Source organism: Rattus norvegicus, chromosome 6 (assembly GCF_021556685.1).
Source record: "Rattus norvegicus strain SHRSP/BbbUtx chromosome 6, alternate assembly SHRSP_T2T, whole genome shotgun sequence".
Taxonomy (NCBI): domain Eukaryota; kingdom Metazoa; phylum Chordata; class Mammalia; order Rodentia; family Muridae; genus Rattus; species Rattus norvegicus.
The window spans coordinates 68868212-68881729 of record NC_141539.1 but is presented as its reverse complement, the minus strand read 5'-3'; the positions used below and the strand labels follow the sequence as shown (position 1 = coordinate 68881729).

General features: G+C 37.2%; 1 long non-coding RNA gene across 4 annotated transcripts in view; it reads right to left on the bottom strand.

Moving 5' to 3' along the window:
- LOC102555435 (uncharacterized) overlaps positions 1-11050 on the bottom strand; it is a 35393-nt gene extending 24343 nt beyond the window's left edge. For 2 of the 4 annotated variants that reach the window (XR_015622395.1, XR_015622397.1), the window contains exons 1-3: positions 10866-11036; positions 3129-3247; positions 2696-2766 (exon numbers count right to left, since the gene is read on the bottom strand). This is a non-coding gene — a long non-coding RNA (uncharacterized LOC102555435). Of the gene's footprint in view, positions 1-2695; positions 2767-3128; positions 3248-10865 lie in introns of all 4 variants that reach the window. The other 2 variants (XR_015622394.1, XR_015622396.1) reach the window with 2 other exon arrangements.
- Positions 11051-13518: the final 2468 nt, after the last annotated feature.

Here is a 13518-nt window from a genome sequence, read left to right as displayed (position 1 = left end):
TTTCCATATGCCTTCAGAATTTCATAGTCTGGTTTAGATTACAAGAGCATTGAGATTCTTGAACTCCATATACTTGACAGTTTGCTAAGAAGTTGTGTTCACTAACCTTGTCTCTATAGATGCATGAAGTTTGTTACCTCATTGTTACTTTTGAAAGACCGGAGCCAAAAATTCTCATTAATGAGCCCATGTTGCCACATAAAATGAATTCTTTGAGGATACAAAAGAGAAAGAGTGCAGAATTCTCTCTTGGGTCACATACCATGTCAGGAAGGTGATAAAAACTACAGACCTAATTTCCAGAATGAAAGAAATACTGAATTATGCACATAACCTGGACACAGTTTTATTTATATTGGAAGTAAAACTGGGAATTTGCATATGCTTCTACTAGGTCCTTATGGGAAATAATTTAGCTTTCATTGAAAAATGATATCACTTTATACAACAGCTACATACAATGTGTATTCACTAATAACTTAGTGGCAGAAATGACTTGTCAAAAAGAAAAAGTATAAATGGACTAAGTCCTTGAATACTGTCCCAAAGTTCTGTCCCCATGTTCATATATCTAAGTTATAGGTGAAAACAGCAACATTGTCCCAAAAAATGATGTGACCTCATCAAATATGAATCAATTTATTCTTAAATTGATAACTAACCTTTCCTATTATTTAAAATATTGTTCTATTAGTCTCTAGAGCATTTAAAAAAACCTCATACCAATTATCCTGCAACAAAGATATAATTGAAATACTGACCATGAATATAGATAGGTATCTCCATTGAAATCATAGGTACTTAACCAGGGACTGAAGTATTTTTCAGGGTTAAAAGCCAGTGTTAACAGATAACAATTATAATATTGTAGGTGGGAGGCTTGCTGTGGGAGTGTATGGGAGGTCTTGGGCAGGAACCCACCCATATCTAGGGAGGTGTGGCCAAGACATAGAAGTAGAAGGCAGTTGTGGTCAGATTCTGCCTACACTGCACAGGCAGAGACCGCATTTGTGTATGAAAGATGGCAGGTAAAAGGGAAAAGTCAAGGGTATGTCTTGACTTTGGTCAAGCTTTAGTCTGAGTATAGGAAGGCTAAAGCTGGCATTAACAGAGATGAGAACATAAATGTATCGAGAAATAATTTTTGCACGTTAACTTTTCTTTATTTATTTGATAACTAAATTATAATATTTAATAAATAATTGATAAACCTTATAAGACTTCTGAGAAGAGTTCTGCTCTAAATATAAACATTTGAAGATTGTGGTATACAAAAAGGATAGTGAATTCAGACAGAGAACAGCAAAGACTTAGCCTAAGGTATTCGGATATTAAGCAGTTAACCCTTTAGTAGGCTTCTCCTTGCCACAGGAATCTGTCCTAGAAGACAGCAAGGAGAAACAGGCAAGTATCAGTTTCTGTTCTCCGGCCACTAGGAGACATGTATCTCCTGTATCGATAACAGCTTATCTCGTCTGGATTCCATGTTGCTAAAACAAAAAGTGAGTGTTTTTGTGATGTCTTGTATATCACTAGATGAAGTCTAGGGCAAGAAGTGAGAGACATAGGCCAGACTAAGACATTGTCATATGAGGCCTGTGCAAATTAGAATGCATGTAGAACAAGCTGCATCCCTTCAAGAAGCCTGGAAGAAAACAGGCTAAGAAGGTAGGTCTAAGTTACTTTTCTCTTGATATAATAAAATACTGTAACCAAGACAACTTATCAAAGAAAACATTTAATTTGGCTTCTAGTTTTGGAGGTTAGAATCCATGATGGTACACTGAAGAAACAGCTGACAGCTTGTATCTCTGTCTACCACCAAGAAGAAGAGAGATACAGTGAAAGTATTAGAAATCTTATGAAACTTCAAGCCTTTCCGAAATGAAGCAGTTCCTCCGTCATGGCCCCTCCCCTTAATGCTTCTCAGCTGGGGACTGAGTCTTCAAATGGGTGTGCCTGTGGGGGCCATTCTGGTTCAAGCCACCACAGAAGATAGATGAAAGCTTATGGGGCATGCCATCTACAGTATTATGCCCTGGCTAGATCCTTGTATCAGATGATCTATAGCTCTATCCCCATGAATTGTGATCTGCTGAAATGCAAGGGTATTTTTATGACTAAAATGTTATTGTTTTAGACACATAACGTCTTTACTATTTGTTAAATTAAAATGAACTGATATGGCGTGAAAAGCAAAGTGAATTCAGGTGCTATGTGCTGCTGATAGGCTTATATGTGAACTATCATCTGGGCTTTATTTCCTCCTCTGGTGATTTAAAAGTAGAAAATTGATGTAAAATCTTGAAATGCTTTATTTCCTTTGGATCTGTGCTTTAAAAAATAAACACCAATGACAGAAGCAGAAAAATTCACATTTTGTACAAAAAGCAATGACTGAAAAAAATAAAGCCTTAATTGCTTCCCAAGCTACCTTTCTTAAATTTGTGGGAATTAGTTGTAGGAGAGGCTCAATCAGGCCTCTGGGCTCCTCTGAGCTTCATTACAGCCTCGGGCTGCTTGGGAAAACTTTAAGCAAAAGAACAGAAACCTCCTCCATGCTCATGAGTCTCCAATGTGTGATAGGGTCAACCCACTCTGTCCCCTGTGTTCACTGAGCTGTTCCCATGCTTTTCTTTTCTCCTTGGTTAGGCAGGATCCCATTAGTCTGGATGCAGTGAAGGATCACACTTACCTGAGCTTGATCTATTCGATAATTCCCCACATGAGAATGTTTCTTGATTTTCTTCTCAATGCCTTTGTGAACTAAAGGCAAAGATAACATGAAGATAGTGAAAAAAAAGTCAATCTTTTAAACAGACTACTGTTGATGAGCAAATTCCTTCTCCACCAATTAATATTCAAAAGCCCACTGCTTTGTATTATTTTTTTACTTTTCCAAAGCATGTTTTTATGAAAAACGAATCTTATAGGAAATAAGATTTAGCACTCTCAAATATCCATCATAATTATCTTCATTAAAGGCATCAAATTCATATAGTCTAACCAACAATGGCAAGAGGTTAGAGGGTAAAACTAGAGAGACCATAGGGAGTTAAAGATCCCCACCCCCACCCCATCGCCGCCAAAAAAATCTCCAAAACTGTGCTAGTTAACTTTAGGAGTACCTGGTGGTGGAGCTCTGCTCAATCCCTGAAACCACAGTGCTTTCAGAAGGTGCTTTTGGCTTCCACTTCAACCCAGGGAAGAATCAAGCAGGCAGACAGGAACCGGATGTAGATCTCTCCTGAGAGACACAGCCAGAATACAGCAAATACATAGGCGAATGCCAGCAGCAAACCACAGAACTGAGAATGGAACCCTCATTGAAGGAATCAGAGAAAGAACTGGAAGAGCTTGAAGGGGCTTGAGACCCCATATGAACAACAATGCCAACCAACCAGAGATTCCAGGGACTAAGCCACTACCCAAAGACTATACGTGGACTGACCCTGGGCTCCAACCTCATAGGTAGCAATGAATAGTAAGAGCACCAGTGGAAGGGGAAGTTCTTGATCCTGCCAAGACTGAACCCCCAGTGAACGTGATTGTTGGGGGGAGGGTGGTAATGGGGGGAGGAAGGGGAGGGGAACACCTATAGAGAAGGGGAGGGGGAGGGGTAAGGGGGATGTTGGCCCGGAAACCAGGAAAGGGAATAACAATTGAAATGTAATAAGAAGTACCTAAGTTAACAAAGATGAAAAAAAAAGTAAAAAAAAAAAAAAAGAAAGAAAAGAAAAGGAATGCGAACACACAAAGAAAGGAGGCCCTCCACAGGCAGAAGTCTCTCCTAGCTGCATCAATTGTCCTCCCTAGATTTCCTCTCCCTCAAGAAAATACTCAAGTTTTCTGTTCCTATCACCTTTCTCTAAAGCAAATTAACTATTTTCTAGGTTTACTGCCTTTTTTAAAAAAAAATAAAACACAGCATACATACGAGTTGCTTCAGTATAAGAAACCCTTGCCTTTGCTTGGCTGTAGCCTCCTTTTCTTTTGTAAAGAACTTTCCCCTCTTCTGTCATTCTTTGTTCTCAGGGTCTTTTCTTTGTTTCTTCTGCTTTCTTGCATAAAGATGTCACACAAGAGAGTGTTTGACCTTTGCTCTAAATTTAATCCACCACCACCTCAGTTACTCTCCCATGAGAACTTTCATCCCAAGTCTCACTTTGAACTGGAGAATACTTTAAATGCATTTCAGAAATCCTCACCGCCTTTCGTTTAATCAAAGCATAGTTCCCACTAACCTTACACAGAAAGGAAGTTACAACATTGTGTCTCAGTACCCACCATACTGAGAGGACTGGAAACACACGAAGAGCGAGCCATGTAAGAGGCATGGCCAAGAGCATGTGAAACCCTGTTCCGTAAGGACTGTGGTGGAAGCCAAGTCCTTTTCCCCGGCAGTCTGTAAATATTGGAGAGAAATACTTAACCATTATCCTCTAAAATGAGCAAAGACTTCCTAAATATATAGAGCATGCTTTTCCAGAACAAAGAACATGTGTAAAACAAAGAAAGAGACGCTGGTATCTTCCATCTCATGTGATGACTCAGAAGGTGCAGAGTGGAATATTCCATACTCAGGTGCAGACTGTGAGCCCTCAGAGGCAGCAGGGGGACGCAAGCCTGGGGACCGCATGACTATTTCTGTTTTTAAGAGGATTCTAATGGAGGCAATTGGAACGGTTAAGCACAGTTTGAAAAGACTTGATTCTGATATGCCAGTGTTGGAGACAGTAAACAAACAGCAAAACTATGAGGGAGGGAGGTAAAAGCCTAAAGAGTCAGGAGCAAGGGGACTAGAGGACAGTTTCCCCCCACGGCTCATCTAGATCTAAAGCAGCCTGAGAAAGTCGCCTAAAACTGCTCAGACAGACAGAGATGGCTGTGGGTCACTAAGTACATTTATACCTGAGGCAGAAATAAGTCTCTTCATCTTGCTTTAATACATTTTACAGTCTAGATTGTAAAGTTTTCCTTTACTGTTTTAGGTACTCTGCATATATCTGTTTTCTGGATCTCAGAAAACAGCTGGCTGTATTTTAGCCAGAAAATATTTTTACTTCCTGTACAGTGCTGGTTTATAGAGCAACCATTACTGATAACAGATGCTCCCCAAACATTCTAAGGTACTTTATGTTCCTATTCTACCCCAAGATTTTTAAATGGCTGTTAAAACATTTTATATAGTTTTCTATCCTCAATATGTTTTCTTCCTAACATTATTACTTATTTTCTCCCAATGTATAATAAAAAAATTAACAAGTCCTGTTATTGTTTATTCTCCATCTGTTAAGGATGATATAAAATTTCAGATATGCTTATAAAATAACAACTGAACATGCCAAATATAATCTATGATATACTAAACATTATGTTCATTGTATATGTTTTATGTAGCACTTCTGTAAAAACGTGCAGTATTATAGCATGAGACAACCGGCTTAAACTATTGTAATTCTCTCAGATACTGCAGTGGCAAAGAAACTGAACTGGGTATCATACACATGCACAGTAGAAAGCATTGCGACATTTTCTACACTTAAAGATCAAACTGTTCTTATTAGGAACATCAAAACCAGTGTTAAAAAGCATGTCATATTCATGCATAAAGATTGAAAGTAAAGGAACTGAACATATGAAACAGCAGCGATATTGTGTATTTTTTTTCTTTGCCTTTTGAAGTATTTTTATTTTGCTTCATTGCTTTTATTTCATCACATTACCCTTCTTTCCAATCATTCTTACTGGCTAAAATAAGCTAATAGATTAAGCATTCTTAAATATTAAGTCATCTCTCCAGCTCCAGTTTCATAATTTTTTTAGTGATAGCATGTAACTACTATTATTATATAAGTTAAAGTTTATAATAATTATATCTTAATTTTAAATATAGAAGTTTTGATTAATAAACATTATATAAGGCAACATGGTGGCACATGCCTATAGAGCTTGCTCTTCAGGAGAAAAAGAGGAAGAGAAAGGTGATGGTCATAATCATGGGTTCAAGACCAATTGGAGTTAAAAATATGAGACTTTGTGTAACAAAACAAAACATTGTTGGGATAATCTTTTTATATGCACTATGTACAGGTTGGCTTTGTATTTACCAAGTAGTTTCTGTACCAGCAGAGAGTTGAGTACAGATAAGACTTTGGTATTGTTATTTTTATTAGATCATAATCTGCCTGAGAACACTCGTCTCTATAACTTTGTGGTTGCCTTAGTAAGGAGCTGACAGCCTATAGCTGAGGCAAGAGAGGAAAGGTGGGAGTTTTTGACAGAGATGAAAACAATGGGAAGATCTGAGTAGCAAGAGATTCAGTAGCCAGTCCTGGAGGAAGTCAGGTGAACTGGGACATAGTGAGAAGTAATAGGCCACGTGGCAAATGTGGACTAGTATAAACAGGGCTAATAAAGTTATATGAGCTAGTTGGGAAATAGCCTAAGATTAGGCTAAGCTTTCATAAATAATAAAATCTCTATGTCACTATTGAGACTAAGTGGGTCAGAGATAGTTTGACTATAACAAATAAACAAAATTTCTGCAGGGTTTCAATATTTTGTAAGAGAATAAAGGGATATGGTAGAAAAATAGATTCTGTCATATGGCTTCCTCTTTTATGAAGCAGAAGTGGCTACAGAGAGAAAAAAAATCAAAATCAGAGGATGCTTTGGACTGGCTGCCTTAAATGTTCCTCAATATGTTCATATTTTAAACTTTATTTTGAACCTATATTCATTTGGTTTTCAATTTTTCTTCAACCTTAACTAATATTTCTATGTTATAATAAGAACAAACAGATTATTAACAGATTCTCCATAATTAATGCAATAGCATGGCAAGAGGAGGAGCAGAAAAGTATCAACACTTGCTTTCAGACATTTTAAAATATGAGGGTAATTATGAGCAAGATCTGTAGGGTCCAGTCCTACACTTCACAAACTCAGTGAGCTTGAAAGAACACCTCAGCCTCTTTCTGTCTCTGAATACTCATCCGCAAATGCTACACTTTGTTGGGTGACCGTGAAGAGCAGAGTAAGACATTCCTTGTGCAGTCAATGCCTAACAGAGAGTAAACACTAGATGAAACTTATTTTGCTACTTATGTGAACCTTATAACAACCTGGAGAAGAACTTGTTATTAAATCCTTTCATTGGGAAGGAATTCAAGGATCTCAAGGTCATGAATGTATTTGTGATTAAGACTACAAGTGGTAGACTTCTATTTAAATCCATAGCTGCATGATGGAGAAGTACATGCATCAAACACAGCACCTCACACTGGATCTCAAATCAGAATCATCCTTCCTCCAGTGTTTCTCATTTGTAGGTAAGTCTAGAAGAGAGTAAAAAATATGAAGCAAGAATAACTTACCTACAATTGCTGATGCTACCATCAGTTCAAGAAAACCATGCTTGAGTCACAGTAATATTTATTCCTATAGTACCATCATTAAGCAATACAAAATATGTTTGCTTTCATAGTTCATTTACAAACATTCCTTTTCTGGTCTATCCTATATTTCTACTGTAATACAGAAACAACCAAAACTTATGATTGCTTTTATAAATTTTTAACTAAAAGAGTGTCTTAGCTACACTTCTGTTGCTGTGATGAGACACCATGACCAAGACAACTTATAAAAGAAAACATTTCATTCGAATCTTGCTTCCAGTTTTAGGGATTTAGTCTATGATTGTCATGTTAAGGATTATAGCAGCTGGCAGGCAAGCATGCATTGAGCAGTAGCTGAGAGACTTTATCTGAACCACAAGATAGAAGCAATATGAGAAAATACGTATTGTGACCTTCTGAAATCCTAAATGCCACACCTGTGACCCAGGACTTCCAAGACGGTGACGTGTCCTAATCCTTCCAAAACTGTTCCACCAATTGTGAACCAAAAATTAAAATATATGAGTCTGTGGAGGCCATTTTCATTCAAGCCATTACAAAGAATAGCATTACAATAGACTTGTCAGTTATCCATTCAAAGTTATTAAAAAGGTTAAAAAACAGAAAATGGCAGTGAATCAATACAAATAGGTCTATATTTCCCTATATGTTACATCAAAACAAAACTCAAGATAAGCCAATGTGAACGCCACTCGATCTCCTTACCCTTGTTACTTCTCTTAACTGTTACCTAGACATAGAAGTCAAGTCTAGGAAGAATTATTTTTAACAAAAGTACAGGTTGGCTCTCAATTACCTAGAAGTCTTAGATTAACCATGGCAAAAATGAAACATTTAATGAAATTGAAAAAGAGGCACCATGCTATTATGTTCTACTATTCCTCAAGAAATTATCCTGTAATTGGAAAGCCAGAAGGTGAGACTAAGCCAGTGAGAAAGGATGCCTATGCTGCAGGAAAATAGATGAATATGCCTGGTGCTGGCTATTCTATTTTAGAAAGTCTAGGTAAGATGTGAAAAGTAAGTTTGTTGAAGGCAACTAATCGTGATGTGATCTGAGAAAGGAACTGAAACTTCTATCTCCTTGTGTAGGTGAGAAACCTCAAGAAAATCAGTCTTTGTTAAAAAAGCATAGGACCAGAGACATAAATATCATATGTTAAGTGTCCTGAAAGGTTGTATTCCATATTTTCCTGAAACGAAGGTGGGAACAATGCACCCTAGAAATCATAGCTTTCCTCTTCCTTTTTCCTACACTACAGTTCTATCCACTCCCTCTTCTCCCATTAGAGTACTATTGTGCTCCAAGAAGGCAGGGAAAGCATGTAGTTTTTAGCAGGGAATTTTATAATGGAAAGCCATGATTATTTCATGAGAAAAGGTGAAAACATAAAAGAACTCTGACAGATTAACAGATTTGAATTAGGCATTTGGAAGAATTGTGAACCATTAGAAGTGTTTACTGCTCAATGAAGAGACTGTTTTAGAACAAAAAAGCATCTGGATGTCTGAAGTGATCCCCATCCAACAAAGAATATTGAATTCTCTCTTAATAATGATTCTGTGGAGAAAAAATACTGAAAGTTAAACATACCTAAATTAACTTTGGCATACTATATCAATGCCATAGATGAGTCAGAAGGCAAGTATTCCTGTTGGCCTTGAAATCCAGATTTTGTAGGAACCAAGACTACTCACTTGAGTGTGATCTGCACAGGACTACTTCAAGTTTACAATTGATATTTGTGGAACTGATGTGTTTCCACATGCTAATTGCATGCCATGCTTGGGAGAAGTGACACAAACTTGAGAGCAACAATGTCCCCGTACAAAGTGAAATCTGGTATATATAGTGATTACTCCTATGTTTTATTTCCCTGTGCACATGTTCTTAATCTACATAGACATATTCACCCTACAGGAGAATTCTTGCAGTCTCGTTCTTTCTCAACTAGAACAACTAGAACTCATCCCAGCTCAAATATATTTCCCTTTTCCTCTCTAAGACTTGTCTGATGAACCCAGTATGTACTGAAAAAGGATCTATTCCTGATAAAATTATCAACCCATCTCCAGAGAGAGAGTGAGCTAAGCAAGAGAATTGCCATTCTACTGATGCCGGAAACCTCCAGCAACAAGCTTCAGCCTTCAACCATTAGAGCAGTCAGCAAAAATGCACAGATTTAATTACAACCGAGTAATTGTAGAAATGATCATTATTCTAACTGCAATGGAAGAGAAGAGACTGCTCTAAAATGACTTGTAGTAGTATAAATGGAGATCTATTCATTAGAACCATGAAACAAAATGAAAATGTGTTTTGTTTGTAGAGCAATATGATTACCACCAGCAGTAATGACATTATCAAAGGAAAGCATAGTGTCTGCTAGGACACATGCATTATATCTGCCTTGGACTTCACTTTCTTCCTCAGACATGCTTGCAATAAAACCTAGATAGTTCAGATTATCACACACATTCTGTTCTGGTGCTTAGAGTTGATGCTTCTTAAATGAGAGTATTCAGAATTCAAGACTACCCAGTCACTTCTTTCCAATAACTCTGAAACTATTTTAAAATTTTTAGAATTTAAACTTTTGGGGTTATTTTCATAGTATGTAGATTAAAAGACTAGTACAGCATTTTTCTTATAAAAGATTTTATTTAAATTGAAAAATGAAACTGGGTATTGAGAAGGTACAGAGACTAGAAAAGTAGACATAGGGTCTTAGTAGGAAAAGCTTGAGGTATTTGACTTTATTTTAATCTTAAAGGAGGATTTGGAGCGAGGATTATACAGAAGTGGCAAGGAGATTGAAGAGAAGAAAGAATACAGTGATACTGAGAAATCTGAAAGCATGTATTTTATATAATTTTAATTGAGAATTCAATGTATTGCAAACACTGAAATTATAATAATGCAGAATGAGACAGATTAATTATTTTCCGCTGAAAATCCTTTTACTTGGCCTAATAGAGACAAAGGACAATGAGGGTAAGAAGCAGAGCAATTGAGAGGAAGACTTGGTATCTCTTAGACAAGACTGACTGAAAGAAACTCAGAAAGCTGCATGGGGTTGAAAAGAGGAGAAGTAGTTACTTAGAATTATTTCATAGAGAACTAGTTATTTGCATTGGGTATTGAATAGAAAAAGTAGAGATGGACAATGGCATAGAAGCAGCTGCTTCTTTGGTACAAAGCCTTATGTGTGTGTGTGTGTGTGTGTGTGTGTGTGTGTGTGTGTGTGTGTATGTCTGTGTCTGTGTCTGTGTCTGTGTGTGTGTCTGTGTGTCTGTGTGTCTGTGCATGCGTGCATGTGTGCTTACAAGCTACACTCCCTTGGTAGAGCATATTCACCTTGATTCCTTATCACAAAACCTTCCTTCTGTATTTAGGGCAGAAGCTTACTTTATAGATGGTGAAATGAAAGGACATTTACCCACCTTCAAATTATAGTGAAGAGCAGGAATGGAACTACAAGTCTTTTGAGTTACAGGCCAACTGTCTTCTCCCAGAATTTTCCATAGTAATAGCATGCACCCTTCTTTTCCTTATCTTAGACAGAGACAGGGCAAAGATATATGTTGCTGGTATTAAAAGTACCCAATTAGGGCAAGTGAGATGGCTCAACTGGGAGGGGAATTTGATGCCAACTCTAACACTGGGCTCTAACCCCAGGACCCACAGAGGAAATGAGAAAACAAACCCCTGAAAGTTATATTTTGGTGTATGTGACAGTATTCACACACACACACACACACACACACACACACACACACACACACACAGAGAGAGAGAGAGAGAGAGACAGAGACAGAGACAGAGACAGAGACAGAGAGACAGAGAGACAGACAGAGACAGACAGAGAGACAGAGACAGACAGAGACAGACAGAGAAACAGAGAGACAGAGAGACAGAGGGGGGAGGCACAGAGACTCACACGTATATGCACAAACACATGCTATTTTAAAAATCTTTAAAATTCTTAATTACTTTCATCAGATCAGCACCTTCAGAATCTGTAGTTACCTGGTAGAAGGGACTAAATTTGCATCATTTTCTTATCAGCAACAGGACCATACGTTTAGAGGCAAATGTACTAATTTTCCAAAATTCATATTTAGCTTCTGGGGTTTTTTTCTCTATAATCCAGGATTCATTATCACATCAGAGCAGTTACATAAAAAGCTAAAGAAACACATGCAGGGAAAAACCAATACAAAGAAGTCAGTGATGGCCTGGACCAAAACATTGTAAAGGTGTCATAGACATCTGTCTCTAGCCAACTTAAAAAAAAAGTATTTTTTTCCCTAGAAATTCTTTGACAGATTTCTACTGGACCAGATTGCATACAGTTTTCTCCTAATAAAAAGCAGCTCCTAGGTAAAAGTTTTAGACCCACATGTTTACAGGTCTTAATATTTTGGAATAAATTCTCTATGTAAGTCATTTCAGTATCCTGAAAATGAGTGAGCTCTTCATTGAAAACACTTTAAATAGCTGAACTACTAATCCAGTTTAATTTTCTCCTGGATCAAAGTATATAAAATAGAATATTTCAGGGGTTGCTTGAATAATTCTTGAAAATTCAAAGCTTCAGGTAATATTTGAGCCCAGTCAGTGCATTTGACTGAGTCTCTACTACATTTTGCCCTCCATAGAACTTACTGGAATTTGGACCAGGAGACTCAATTTAGGTTTATTATCAGTAAGTTATGGCTGATGCATCTAATTTATTTCTTTAAAAGAATCACTGGATGGGATAGCCTTAGGATTCAGAAAGCATGTTGCACACAAACATGATATGGTGAGACTTCAGCAAGACAGTTAATGAGGTCGGTCACAATGGTTTTGACAAGAGATGAGAAAACTCAAATTAGAAACTAAGAAACTTTAGATAGACAACTGCAGTTTTTAAGTATTCGCATCTAAGTGATGATTCCACAACAAGAACAGATTAGCAAAAAAAGCATCTTCTTCTATGTTATAGATGATGCACAATGCTTTGCAATGTCTTGGAAAGTAACCCGGAAAGTCCATTCCTGTGCAGACTCAGTGAAAGTACTTGGAGTTGATGTAATTCTGTGTTTTTCCCCCAAAATTGTTTCTTCCTTTCTCCCCCTTTTCAGGCTCTTATATTCTCTCTGCTCACTCTACAGTGTTACCCAATCCTTCACATGGATTATCTAAATACCTTATTTAGACTGAGCCCTTGTCCACCACTTATTTTTAGTACCTTGTGAAAATGTTGGCTGACATCCCTTGGAAAGGGAAGATTCTCACATTAAGGCTCAGATTAGCATATGTCTGTGGATGTCAACATAAATATATGGAAGGGAGCTTGATGTTCTATCAATTTAGTTAAATGAAATATGTTCCCCTGTAGGGTAAATCATCTCATAGATTTTAGACCAAATTTATAGTACCAGTCTTGACTCCCTCCTGTGGATCAGGTCTACAGGAGCAGTGATGCTATTTCACAAGCAGGCAAAGTTTGTCTGGCAGACTGATCTTGTAAATCACAGGAGTCACAACTGGCTAAGACCACTGATGCCTTTTCTCCACCAACCACCATGATAATACACCCTAAGATTATGAAAGATAGAGTCAATTTCTAATTTGATCTTTCATATCATACATATGTCATGTCTTCAGCAATATCATCTAGATATGACAAGCAAATATGAGGAATAGAAAGAGTCCTGTTTACCTGGGATAACCTTTGGAACTTCCCTGACCAACAAATAGTCAGGAGCTATCCCACTCCTGGTACTTAGGGATTTTGTTTAGTCATAGGTTTATGACTTAGCAGAAATTGGAAAGACAAATGAAAGTTAAACTGAATGATAAAGTCTCAATACTAAGAATACATGGAGGATCAAAACTAACAGTTCTTAGTATAAAAGAAAACTTTATACTCACAGCTATACAAAGATTAAATAGATCGTCTCATTGCAATTTTTTATTTTATTTTTATCATTGACTAATGGTCTTCTAAGGATTTGGTAAAAATCCATATATCTTGAGACATCTGGACTACATAAACAAGAACAACAAAATAAATCTTCAAATAACTCCAATTTATTATTTGGGGAT